We start from the raw sequence: 13,149 nt of genomic DNA, 5'->3' as shown, positions 1-13,149 counted from the left end.
TTATAGGCTATCCACAGATTTTTAGATTTAAATAATATTTAACAATGGTAAGTGCTTTTCAGCTAACTTTTGAGATAAGTCCGGACTTTGGCTCTAAATTGTCATGAAAATTACTTAATATTTCTTGGTTTAAAAAAGCCCATAATGTTGTTTCTTTCTAAACTAATAAAGTGATTATATACATTTATACACACACACACATATATTTTAAAGTAGTATATATACATATATGTATGTATATATGTGTGTGTATATATACATATATATACACACATACACATATATATAGAACCTTGTAAAGGATTGGTATAGAATAACAGTTATTTAAAAAATGAAATCATACATATTATGTCCTTATCTAGACAGCAATTTCAGAATGTATTGATGATTATACTGTTTTTAATGTGGTGATAATAGACCATTTCTGAGAATATAATCTGTGCACAAGAATATTTATGAATCACAAATATAGCAGATAGAATAAGCCTTCCCCTCTTCACTGTAATTGCCCTGCCTTCATGGTCAAGAAAATTTCCTGACTGCAGTTCAGCCCCACATACCAAGTTATATTAATTTGGGCAAACATGAGTGTGAGTTTTGCTATAGCATTCCATCTCTTAGTGAAACCTTAAATCTCTTGCCCTCATGAACAATCAACCACAGCACAATTACTGGCATAGATTAGCTGCTTAGGACAATTTGGTTTTTGCTTGAATCATTTAATTTAATGGAAAGAGAGACATGCTTTCATAAAGTTGGAGATATGGAGAAAGAAAGACAGTAATATATATCATAATTTACTACTAAAATGAATGATGGAGCCAGGTGGGATGACAAATGCCTGTAGTTCTAGCTATTTGGGAGGCTGAAACAGGAGGATCACTTGAGACCAGGAGTTCTAGATTGCAGTAAGCTACAATTGCACTTGTAAGTAACCATTGCACTCCAGCCTGGACAACATAGTGAGACCCCTGTCTCTAAAATAAATAAATGAATAAGTAAAATGAAAGGATTTAAGAATATTTTCACTGATTGCATTGATATTTTCATCCTGTTCAAATTCTTCTATTACCCAGTCCCTTGTTTCATTCTGTTGAAGCCTTTCATAGAAAATATTTCACTTTTGGCCGGGCATGGTGGCTCAAGCCTGTAATCCCAGCACTTTGGGAGGCTGAGACGGGCAGATCACGAGGTCAGGAGATCGAGACCATCCTGGCTAACATGGTGAAACCCATTCTCTACTAAAAAATACAAAAAACTAGCCCGGCGCAGTGGTGGGCGCCTGTAGTCCCAGCTACTCGGGAGGCTGAGGCAGGAGAATGGCGTAAAACCCGGGAGGCGGAGCTTGCAGTGAGCTGAGATCTGGCCACTGCACTCCAGTCCGGGCGACAGAGCGAGACTCCACCTCAAAAAAAAAAAAAAAAAGAAAATATTTCACTTTTATAGTATTTTGTTGGAAAAATGTCAATATTATTATATAATAATTTGAGGAAGAAGAAGGAATAGAGGGCCCAAGTGGAAGGTGACTTGAGAAAGAGCAAGTAGTGACTAGAGAGAGATGAAGTCAGCTCCAGGTCTGTTCTCTGAAGCACAGAGGTCAAAGGCTGAACTTCTAATTTTGGAAGTAAAAATCTCTGTGTTCTTTATCAGTGAAAGAGAATCTACCCAGCACCATGTTTTTTACTCCACTTTCATTTCCTTAAAAGTAATGACAGTGACATGAAAGTTCAAGTTAGTGTTAGCTTACATTGTTTCCTCACAAAGAGAGAAATAGACAGACTTTGTCCCCAGTGAATTAACATTTTATTTTGAATATATGAATATTTCTTTTGCATTTGTAGAATTAATTTCTTGAGTCATGTTTAATACTTACATACTTGAAAGTTTTTACATGATTTTCGTAAGGTCAGCACAATTATTTGCACCTTTTTTTTTTCTGCATTTGTCTTTCTCATACTTCTCTTCCTCTATCCTTTTATATAATATCCCTTAAGAGGCCAGTCTCCTTATTTTATAATTTGTTGAGTCTGCATTACTCACATGCATTCTCTTGAAGACTGGTTCCCTTCCCAGCACTGCTGTTTGTGGAATGACCTAGGAGATGTCACCTTGCTTCCTATGGTTTTTTTTTTTTTGAGGCGGAGTCTCGCTCTGTCGCCCGGACTGGAGTGCAGTGGCCAGATCTCAGCTCACTGCAAGCTCTGCCTCCCGGGTTTACGCCATTCTCCTGCCTCAGCCTCCCGAGTAGCTGGGACTACAGGCGCCCGCCACATCGCCCGGCTAGTTTTGTATTTTAGTAGAGACGGGGTTTCACCGTGTTAGCCAGGATGGTCTCGATCTCCTGACCTCGTGATCCGCCCGTCTCGGCCTCCCAAAGGGCTGGGATTACAGGCTTGAGCCACCGCGCCCGGCCGCTTCCTATGGTTTTGTATTAGCCAGCAAAAAGGAAAAGTAACTGATGCTTTATCCCAGGATTTTCTGATGATTGACTAAGAGAGAAAAAGTAAATGAAGCTTTTAAACTGTGAATCATGACTTAAATATTACCATGTATTATTATTATGTATTGCTATTATTATAGGTTATTGTGTTTTCATGCCATTTTAATTCTGAGATTAACGAAGTCAGTAAAAGAGACATAGCATTTTGTATGCAACCATATTGGCAATCTATATTGCAGGTTGTCTTGTACTCACACATATTCCAAAAGATACAACATATTATAGGGCTTTTTGATGAATATAAACATGTATTTGCATTAGGCACTCCAATAACTATCAAAATGTAAATCCTGTCTCATAATATATGTTTAACATAATAAAACATATGTCAGTGGATGAATAAATAGCACAGTCTTCTGAGGTACTAGGAAAAGTGAATCTCCAGATTGAGATGGGGCACGAGGAGTCTTAACAATTGTGAGCTTTGTGCGTTACACCTTTAGCAATATTGTAGTTCTTTGAGGAATGGAAAAGCATTATTTGTTTTGTTGTAATTATTTAAAATTAGACCAGTAGGGTTTGACTTGTAAAACAGTATAGCCAATGGGATGATTAGTTTTGAATTTATTGACATTCTTTGTTGTATAATACTGAAATCTAGCAAATGTCATTTATGTTTGTAATGTTTTCTGATATATGAGGCAATAAGTTAAAATTCTGGAAAATATATATTTAGTTGCCCCCAGCAAGGCAAAGTTGATATTGTCTTCCTACATGATCCCTGCTTTGCACAGCATTTTAAAATGTCTACCTACTTTACTGAAGTACCGACCAAAGGTTATGCATAACTCTTCTCTGTGAATCTGCTTTTTCCTTAAAAAAAGACTGGGGCACCTACATGACTATTGGAACCTGGTCATTTTGATGTTCGCAAGTGTAGTTGTCATAGATGGAAAGATTAAGCTGAAAGTCCAGTAAACCACCATTTCATGTACACTGTACTGTCCTTTTGTGGCAGGGGGTGGTATGTGGAAATAAAACCATATGTAAACTAAAATTGTAGCCAAAGCCAAGGGTGGAAGTTAGTTGATACTTGAGAATACTTAGAGGAAATTTTTTTTTTTTTTTTTTTTTTTTTTAGGAAAAATGGGTAATTGAGGGCAAGCATGTTTCTGGCTTGTTATTTGATAAGTAGCTGTTTATCACATCATGTATTTTGGCCCTAAGTACTCAATATTGGGCTTTATCTCTTGAACTTGGAAGGACAGATTGTGGTCTGTTGATGCTGGTCATGTTTCTGAATGATAGAAACTTCACTTCTGTGTTTCTCATCCAAGATGGTAAAAGCTGTAAGAACAGCCTAAAGTCTAGAGGATTTGACTCATTTTTCATGTCAGCATTGGCAGACTGATCAATGACTGAACAGGCATTCATTAAAAACCTATGTTATGCAAGGCACTGGGGAAATGCTAATGAGAAAACAAAGATAAATGAAACATTTCCTCTGACCTCAAGAAACTTACAATCTGGATAAAGTAATAAGATCTCATAAAAGTTAAACAATATCGGGGAAAATATGCCAGCACTGTAATAGGGCAAATTGTATGATAAATAATCAGCACTCCAAGTTCAGGCTGTGAGATTTCATTTGAAGGAGTGGTAGAGTAAGTAGGGCTTCAAGGGATGGCAAGATTTGGACAAGCCAAGAAAACATCATGCAAAATACATTTATGTTTTATTTGGTTATATCTTAAAAGCCTAGTACTAAATTATGAAATAAGCAAATTCATTTCTGCAGGCATCACAGCAAACCCAAAATTCCTATGCTAAAAATGACCAATGAAATGGAACGTGATATTATTACAAATAAGATCAGATATGAATACAGGAAAAGAAAAAGCACTAGGCATCATTTTAAGCATTTCTAATAATCTAAATATAGAAATAAGTTTATATTTATGTTAAAGGATTCTTGGATAATATTTACCTGTGGACTTTTCAGCATTCCTGGTATTGTATACCCTCACATAAAACTGGTAATAGTATATCATAAATTCCTTTTTGTGACTAGTGTGAACATATTTGGAGTATTTGAATAATTCAATGTGTATTTTTTGAGTAGCTTGTATTAATGCATTTATGTGCACATATGAAATCTAAATTATTTGTGAATATCTATTTTATTCCAAGAAAATTAGCAAGCCGATAACATAACATACAGAAAAATAATAGCAGCAGTAAAACTGATTAACGTAAAAAGTAGCGGATATTAAATCTGTGAGAAGACTATAAGCTGTACTCTATTTCAAAATGCTGCTCATTTTAGCATAACTACCACTAAAAATGAAAAAAGAGAGTATATGTTCATGTCTGGTGAAAACATAAAGTGTTTTTGTTAGAGTAGTGTACGTTACTATCCCAGACGATAATTTTTGTAGAGTTAAAATTTTCTAAGGAAATGGCCTAATTTATCTGAGCATCTTTCCCTCCCCTCCCCTCCCCTCCCCTCCCCTCCCCTTCCCTTCCCTTCTTTCTTCTCTTTTCTTTTGCCCAGCTGGACTGCAGTGGTGCAATCTTGGTTCACTGCAACTTCCACCTGCCAAGTTCAAGCAATTCTTCTGCCCCTGCCTCCCAAGTAGTTGGCATTACAGGCATCCGCCACCATTCCTGGCTAATTTTTGTATTTTTAATAGAGACAGGGTCCCACCATGTTGGCCAGGCTTGCGTCGAACTCCTGACCTCAGGTGATCCACCTGCCTCAGCCTCCCAAAGTGCTGGGATTACAGATATGAGCCACCACCCCGGCCATTTTTTCTTGTTTTATTATATTGCTGTAGAACTACAAAGCTCTACTGTCAGCAAAGACTTTCTTAGTTACCTTTTTGGAAGACTCCAGGTAAAATAAATTCATTGAAAATTACATTTGTTCTGATTTGTTTCTTAAAGTATTTTTCATATCTAAAATACTTACTGAGGGCTGGGCACAGTGGCTCACATCTGTAATTCCAGCATTTTGGGAGGCCACAGCAGGTGGATTATTTGAAGCCAGGAGTTTGAGACCAGCCTGGCCCCTGTGGTGAAGCCCTGTCCTTACAAAAAATATAAAAATTACCCAGGTGTGGTGGTTCATGCCTGTAATCCCAGCTACTTGGGAGGCTGAGGCAGAAGAATCTCTTGAAATCAGGAGGTGGAGGGTGCAGTGAACTGAGATGATGCCACTGCACTCCAGCCTCAGTGACACAGTGATGCCCTGCCACACACACACACACACACACACACACACACACACACACACACACGTATATTAAAAATATAATATATAATTTATTAAATAAAATACTTAATGAAAAGTCACATTAATAAAGGAATACAAAAATTCAATGTTCTTGGTGCAAATGGTAGAGAATTATTCATGGGGTTAAAAAGTTAGGGAATATTACTTTTTATCATGTACTGTCCTCTTAATATTCTTTAACCATAATCAACAGAAATTGGCCACGGTTAGTTAAAAAAAGAAAGAAGTTTATTGGAATAATTGGGTATAGCTCAAAGAATCAAAGGAAAAAGTTGAATGACCAATCTTCAGAAAAGGAGAGGAATAGGGTTCCTCTGTAAATACTTGTAGCAGGGGTAGCAGGCTCTTCAGAATGTAGCAACTGTGAGGAATCAGCTGCAACTCTTTTCTTGCAGCTCTCTGTTTAAGATTCACATTTGCTGCAGAGTTTTTTTTTTTTTTTCCTTTGCATATATTCATATATGTGGCCGTCTCTTCTCCAAAATGTTCTGGACATCTTGAGTGCCATGAAGATTGCATATGAGATTTGAAAAAGTTTAAAACCCTAAAGGAAAATTGTGTTGACATAATCAGAAAAGGGGTGAGCAAGGTGTCTGCTGTCATTAAGTTCAGAAATCAATAGTTCATTTTTATTCGTTTTTTTTTTTTTTTGAAACAAGTCCTCACTCTATTGCCCAGGCTGGAGTGCAGTGACACAATCATGACTCACTGCAACTTCCGCCTTCTGGACTCAGGTGATCCTCCCATTTCAGCCTCCCCAGCAGCTAGGACAACAGGCACATACCACCACGGCCAACTAATTTTTTGTAGAGCTGGGGCTTTGCCATGTTGCCTAGGCTGGTTTCTAACTACTGAATTTAAGCATTCCACCCACCTCGGCCTCCCAAAATGCTGGGATTATAGGCGTGAGCCACAGTGCCCGGCCTCAATAGTTTATTTTGAAGTTTACTTATCATTAAATTCCTAACAGGCAAGCATTATTATTACTATGTTCTTAGAAGTAAATACATCCCTGGCCACACAGTTAGAAAATATGGTTCCAGGATTTTAGTGAGGTCTATATCAAACCTGTGCGATCCTTACAGCAATCCACATAGACACACGCAAATGCGCACACGCATACTGACAAACTTTATAGTAGATGAAATTTTCAATTCAAATTATTCATCTATTTCAATTGATTAAACTTTCTGATGCTTTTTTATTACATTCTCTTTTGCCACTTTGGGAGTACTGATGATATATTTTGTGTTAATCTAGCTCACTCACCCCCACTTTCTGTTTGTGAACACTGATATGCAAATTAATAGCTGGTGATAAGAATGCTACCTGTGAATATAAAGAAGAACATTTTAATTGATCTCTTTAGCTTATCAAATAGCTGCAGGATAATCACCAGTATTCATTAGGGAATTCATTTTGTAACAGATGTTCAAACACTGAAGACACACAGATGTATGAGATACGGTCTTTTGCAGAAACCCTCTTGTTATGTAGCTGTAGAAGAGATCTTACATGAAAACTCATTTTAAAAAATTCAGTGTTAGATCTGAAAATGATAATTTATCTTGTAAACCTTTCTCATTGAACAAATGAAGAAACAGAAAAAGCACAGATGAAAAGCCCCAATTAGTACAGTAGGTTAGTGACAGGGTCATAGCCAGAAATACTGTCCTCAGTCTATGGTTCCTGGTGGTGTAGCACAAGGAACATTTGGTAAACTCCACGGATCACACACCCTGCAAGTTTTCTTTAAAAAGCATGACTTCTGATGTAATTGGAAAGGCATGCTGCTTTAATGCTACTAGTTTGTCTTCAATGAATAGCAGGACTGAAATAATTGGAAAGGAGGAAAAACAGGGATACAGAATGACCAACATGAGAAAAGGCACAGAATTGGAGATGTGTGTGGTATATATTTGTTCACCAATTAATACATCAGTTTGACTGGTTATGAGTTTAGATAGGAAAGCAGAGGGGGGGAAAAAACAAATAGCTGAATTATAGAGATGTAGGTGGCTGAAACTACAATTAATGTATATGCAACATAGTGTGCTGGAAAACTGGCTCAAATAGTCATGATTCTAAATCTTGGATCCAACCCCCAACTGTGAAATTTTAGAGTCCAGTATTGAAATAACCTCAATAATAACATATGCTTGCGTTAGTTAGAAATTGTGCTTGGCTAGTAGCAGCAAAGCTTAACACTAATGACGTACTAATGAGAAGTCTGGAGCTATGTTCTCAAGGACTGACACCTTGGCAGTATAATGCCATCAAGAGCCTTGGCTTCATTTTTTAAGCACTTGTCACCGCTTATTTACAATATGGCTTCTGGATCTCTTCTATTGTGTTTATGCCTCAGGTGAGAGAAAGGGGAAGGGCAGAAATCAAATACCAGATAAATTAACAACTATCACTCATGCTTTAAGGAGTTTTTCAATTAGACTGTAGGCTAAAAATGTATTTTGTACTTCATTTCCCAAAACTTAAATAAAAAGACACCACATCTACAAGGGAGGCTAGCAAATATAGTTTTTCAGCTGGACGTATGGCTGACTCTAACAAAAGCACAGTTCTCTTAACAGGACGTAAGAGAAATATAATTATTAGGTATGCAAATGGAAGTTTCTGCCACTATATGACCTTACATATTTGTTTGAGAATTAAGGAAAGAAGGTAAACTATATTTTAAATATTACATCCTGCAAAGAGAAAAGTTCAGAAGGTAGGGTGATTTGGGGAAAAGGTTGATAAATTTGCTCATAGATATATCAAGATTGTATTAGTAATGGTACAGGCATCTAAAAAGCAGTGTACACAAATCTCAGGAACTAGTTTGAGACTGGATATTGAGATACAGAGCTGTCAGCATAATAAGTGGATAGGGCAGAAGCTTAACTGCTGTTGCTGCAAAAATGTGAAAGTGATTTCTCTAATTGTTCACTCCAACATACACTAAAGGTAGCCAAGTATTTTAGGCTGTATTTTGCAGAAGCTAGAGAGATTGTTCTAAGTCCACATACCACTAATGGCATCAGAAGTTGCACTGTAGTTGGTGGTGGTTCATGATTTGGAAATCACCTATCCTCACACTTCTAGTTCAGCCTCCAATTAACTCAGGCAACTGCATTTCTCAGGTCCCTAGGCCAGTCAATCCACAACATCAAATAGTGTGTCCTTTCAGACTTCTTTTAGGGCCTTTCTTCTCTTGACTCAATCAGCCCTCCCACATTACTAAGGCAGAGATATTTTACACTTCTCATTCTAAAAAGTATCTATATTTTCTTTATTTTTCTTACCTAAGGACGTTTTTTTCTCAAGTAACTTTATACATTAGCTAATGCTTTATACTACAACTTAAGGTTTTTGCATGTCCAGAAGGACTGGTAGAAATAGGAAACCCCTTTAATACTAGGTGATCCCAAGTCCTTGTCATTAAGAAATGTAATAACCACTAGGACTGTTCTGGATTGTCAGTCTAAACCTTGTCTTTGCCAAAGCATCCCATGTCTTCTCAAGTCAATACCATTCTGCAAACATACCCTGACCTCCTTCATAATAACTTCTTAGTTTATCCCTCAATATTTATTATTTTAGTTGCAAGTTTAAAAAAATTGTTTATGTAATGTATTTCCTGAAATAGTATGTCACTTGCAGGTGCTCAAGAATAATTGCCAAATGCATAAATGAATAAATGGAAGACATAAGGAAATTATAACATCATAAATTACCATATATATATATACACACACACACACACACACACACATATATATATATGCTATTTAGTGAGATCTAAGTGGGAATTATAGTTACTAACAAATACACACAATTTAGAAGGGGGGCCAGACGTGGTGTGTGGTTCAAGCCTGTAATCCTAATACTTTGAGAGGCTGAGGCAGGAGAATTGCTTGAGCCTAGGAGTTTGGGACCAGCCCTGGAGGCATAGTGAGACCATGTCTCTACAAAAAATACAAAAATTAGCTTGGCACATGGCCCACGTGTGTAGACCTTGCTCCTTGGGAGGCTGAGATGGGAGGATCACTTGAGCCTGAGAGGTTGAGTCTGTAGTGAGCTCATGGAGTACCACTGTACTCCAGCCTGGGCTACAGAGTAGATTTTGTCTAAATAAATAAATAAATATATCTACTAGGGGAAGCTGTAGAATTTATAATTCAGAAATGATAAATATTTGAATGATAGAAACTTTTGTGGCCCACGTTTTTTCAAAACAGATAGAGGCCTAGGTTATAACTAGATCCCTAAATTATTTGTGGTTTTCTGTGAGGCAAATAGTGGTTGGAGACGTTTAGCATATTAAATAAATTCTCCACTTTAATGTTTTTTATTCTAATGCTAAGATCTTTGAGACTATTGATAATAGAGGCAGGTGTTTTAGTTATTGATGTTAGCCCTGTGGGGAATTTCATGAATTCATTTAGACCGATGTCTGTCAAGTTCAAGGCCTTTTTGCTTTTAAGAATCTAGACATTTATTTTTTCATGAATATCCAAACATTATCTCAGTTATTAACTTAGAGATTTGACAAAGAGAACAATTCAGGCTTTAATATTGGCTCAATTGATGCATGAATGTATGGGTTATAATCTCATTAAGTTACAATCCTCTTATCAAACATTAATATCAGCTGTCATATTGCCATTGAATATTACTTGTATAGAAGTGTATTTTATATATGTATATTGGTTGCATACATATATATATGTATATATACGTACATGTATATATACATATGTATACATAGATACACACATAATCCTGTTCTAAGTAAACATATTCCACCCTGTATCTCACAGTAAATGCAACTATGAAACCTGGATAGAGTGGAGCCATCAGAACTCTGAAAAGTAAATATTAGCAGGTAGTTTAGTGAAGAAGGGTACTACAAAGTATCTCCAAACCTGTGATGGGTTTACCATTATTTTCCCTCTACTGTCCCCTGTCCTGGAGTAATAATTAGAAAAACATTAGCAGAATAAATCCAAAGCAAGGTGAAGAAATAAAACAATAATTATAAGAGCAAAAAACAATGCATTTCAAAACAAATTATACAGAAATCAATAAAATTAAATGCTTGTTTTTTTGAACAGACCTAAATAGTGATAAACCTCTACCAACACTGAAAAAGGAAAAAAAAAAAGCAGAAAAAATGATAAATATTAAGAACAAAAGAGGAGATGTTACAGACCCTGCAAACATAAAAACCAGAATAAGAAAATACTATAAACACGTCTACTGACATAAAGTTTATAATTTCAGTGAAATTGGACAATTTGGAATAAATGGATCAATTATTCAAAAAGTGTTAACTCTCAAAACTCAACATGAAATAGATAACCTAAATAATCCCATAACTATTAAATAAATTATAATTTTAGTTAAAAACTTTCTGAAAATGGAAATATTTGAGCCCAGATCACTTCAGTGACAAATTTTTACCAAACACTTAAAGAAGAATTACCAATTCTACACAGTATTGTTCAGGAAATACAAGAAGAGGGAATGCATCCCAACATTTTCACATAGCCTTATTCTTACTACCAAAACCAGGTAGATGTAGTACAAGAAAAGAAAACTTTGATCAAGACTTCCATGCAAATATTTTCCACAGAACATTTAGATAACTCAATCAAGCAATATATAAAAGAATAATTCACCATGATAAAGTAGGGTTTATCCCAGAAGCATAAGATTAGTTTAATATTCAAAAGTTCACCAATATAATTCATCATATTAAGAAATTAAAGAAGAAAAAACACACTGTCAGATAAATTGAAAAAAATGGGGGAAGCTGGCTTTCCTGCCATGAGGACACTCAGGCAGTGCTGTGAAGAGGAGTCCATTTGGCAGCACCAGCTCACCATCCATGCCATGCACATGCCGTCAGTGTGAATAAGACACTTTGAAACTGGATCCTCCAATCCCAGTCAAATCATCAAATCATGGTTGACCCAGCCAACATTGACTACAACCTCCTGTGAGATTAAGAGCTAAAACTGCCCTACAAACACACTTTCAAATTTCTGACTCAAACAAAATAAGATATATTATTATTATTGTTTGATGTCACTAAGTTTGATATATTACAATGTAATATGCATATACACAGGAGTAATAATAATGAGGGCTCATAGTACATAAATTGGTAAGAGAGATGTGAGGAAATAAAGGCAAACTGATTTTAAGAAAATGTTGCTAGTGTCAGTAAATTGTAGATCCCTGTCAGGATGGAGAATTGCTGGAGTAGGAGGTGGTGAACAGAGAGTAAGATGCTTGAAGTAGAGTTTCCAACAGTAATGCATATATTAGAGCTGACAAGTCAAAGGTATGCTCATAAGAATCTATGAAAACTGGAGTAGAGGAGCAAATCAGGAATCAAGAAGATGAAGAACATGAAAGACCATTATGTTTAATGGATCATGAGTGTAGTTGAAGCAGTTACTAATCATCATGTCTAAAGTGGGTGTATGCTTTTTTTTTCTGTTTGTTCTTTTGTTCATTTGTTTGTTTAATTGTTTGTTTTTAAATGAGAGCCATCTCACCCAACCAGAAAGACTGTGAGAGGAACCTGAAGCTGATCATCATGAGGGGAGGGTGAATTTTGTGTATAAAACAAATAATAACATGGACAAAAATACAAGTGGAGCAGTAATTTTTCACTGCTGAAAAAATATTTGGATTACAGATATTTCGAGAAAAGGCTTTTACATGCAAAAACAGCCATGCAATCTCAGGGGTTCTACTTTGAAACATGTCTTTAGAATCCTCGTCAAGACCACTGAGTAAGATTTAAAAAATAAAAAATAAAAGAAAGACGGTTAATGACAGGTTGGTGCTGTCAGAACAAAAGGTGTTACTAAGTATATACAAATGGGCAAGATGTTTACATGTTTCATTTTAGAAGGGTCCATAATCGGCCGGGCACGGTGGCTCAAGCCTGTAATCCCAGCACTTTGGGAGGCCGAGACGGGCGGATCACGAGGTCAGGTGATCAGGACCATCCTGGCTAACATGGTGAAACCCCGTCTCTACTAAAAAATACGACAAACTACTGGGTATATACCCAAAGGATTATAAATCATGCTGCTATAAAGACACATGCACACGTATGTTTATTGCGGCACTATTCACAATAGCAAAGACTTGGAATCAACCCAAATGTCCATCTGTGACAGACTGGATTAAGAAAATGTGGCACATATACACCATGGAATACTATGCAGCCATAAAAAAGGATGAGTTTGCGTCCTTTGTAGGGACATGGATGCAGCTGGAAACCATCATTCTTAGCAAACTATCACAAGAACAGAAAACCAAACACCGCATGTTCTCACTCATAGGTGGGAACTGAACAATGAGATCACTTGGACTCGGGAAGGGGAACATCACG

General features: G+C 36.5%; 1 protein-coding gene across 1 annotated transcript in view; it reads left to right on the top strand.

Annotated features, from left to right (window-relative positions):
* CDH7 (cadherin 7) overlaps positions 1-13,149 on the top strand; it is a 136,742-nt gene that overhangs the window by 96,936 nt on the left and 26,657 nt on the right. The gene's annotated exons all lie outside the window — the stretch shown is intronic.

The sequence above is a fragment of the Rhinopithecus bieti genome, unplaced genomic scaffold (assembly GCF_001698545.2).
Source record: "Rhinopithecus bieti isolate Rb0 unplaced genomic scaffold, ASM169854v2 scaffold_2272, whole genome shotgun sequence".
Taxonomy (NCBI): Eukaryota; Metazoa; Chordata; class Mammalia; order Primates; family Cercopithecidae; genus Rhinopithecus; species Rhinopithecus bieti.
Note: the sequence above shows the minus strand (reverse complement) of the source record. Positions and strands in the feature narration are given on the sequence as shown.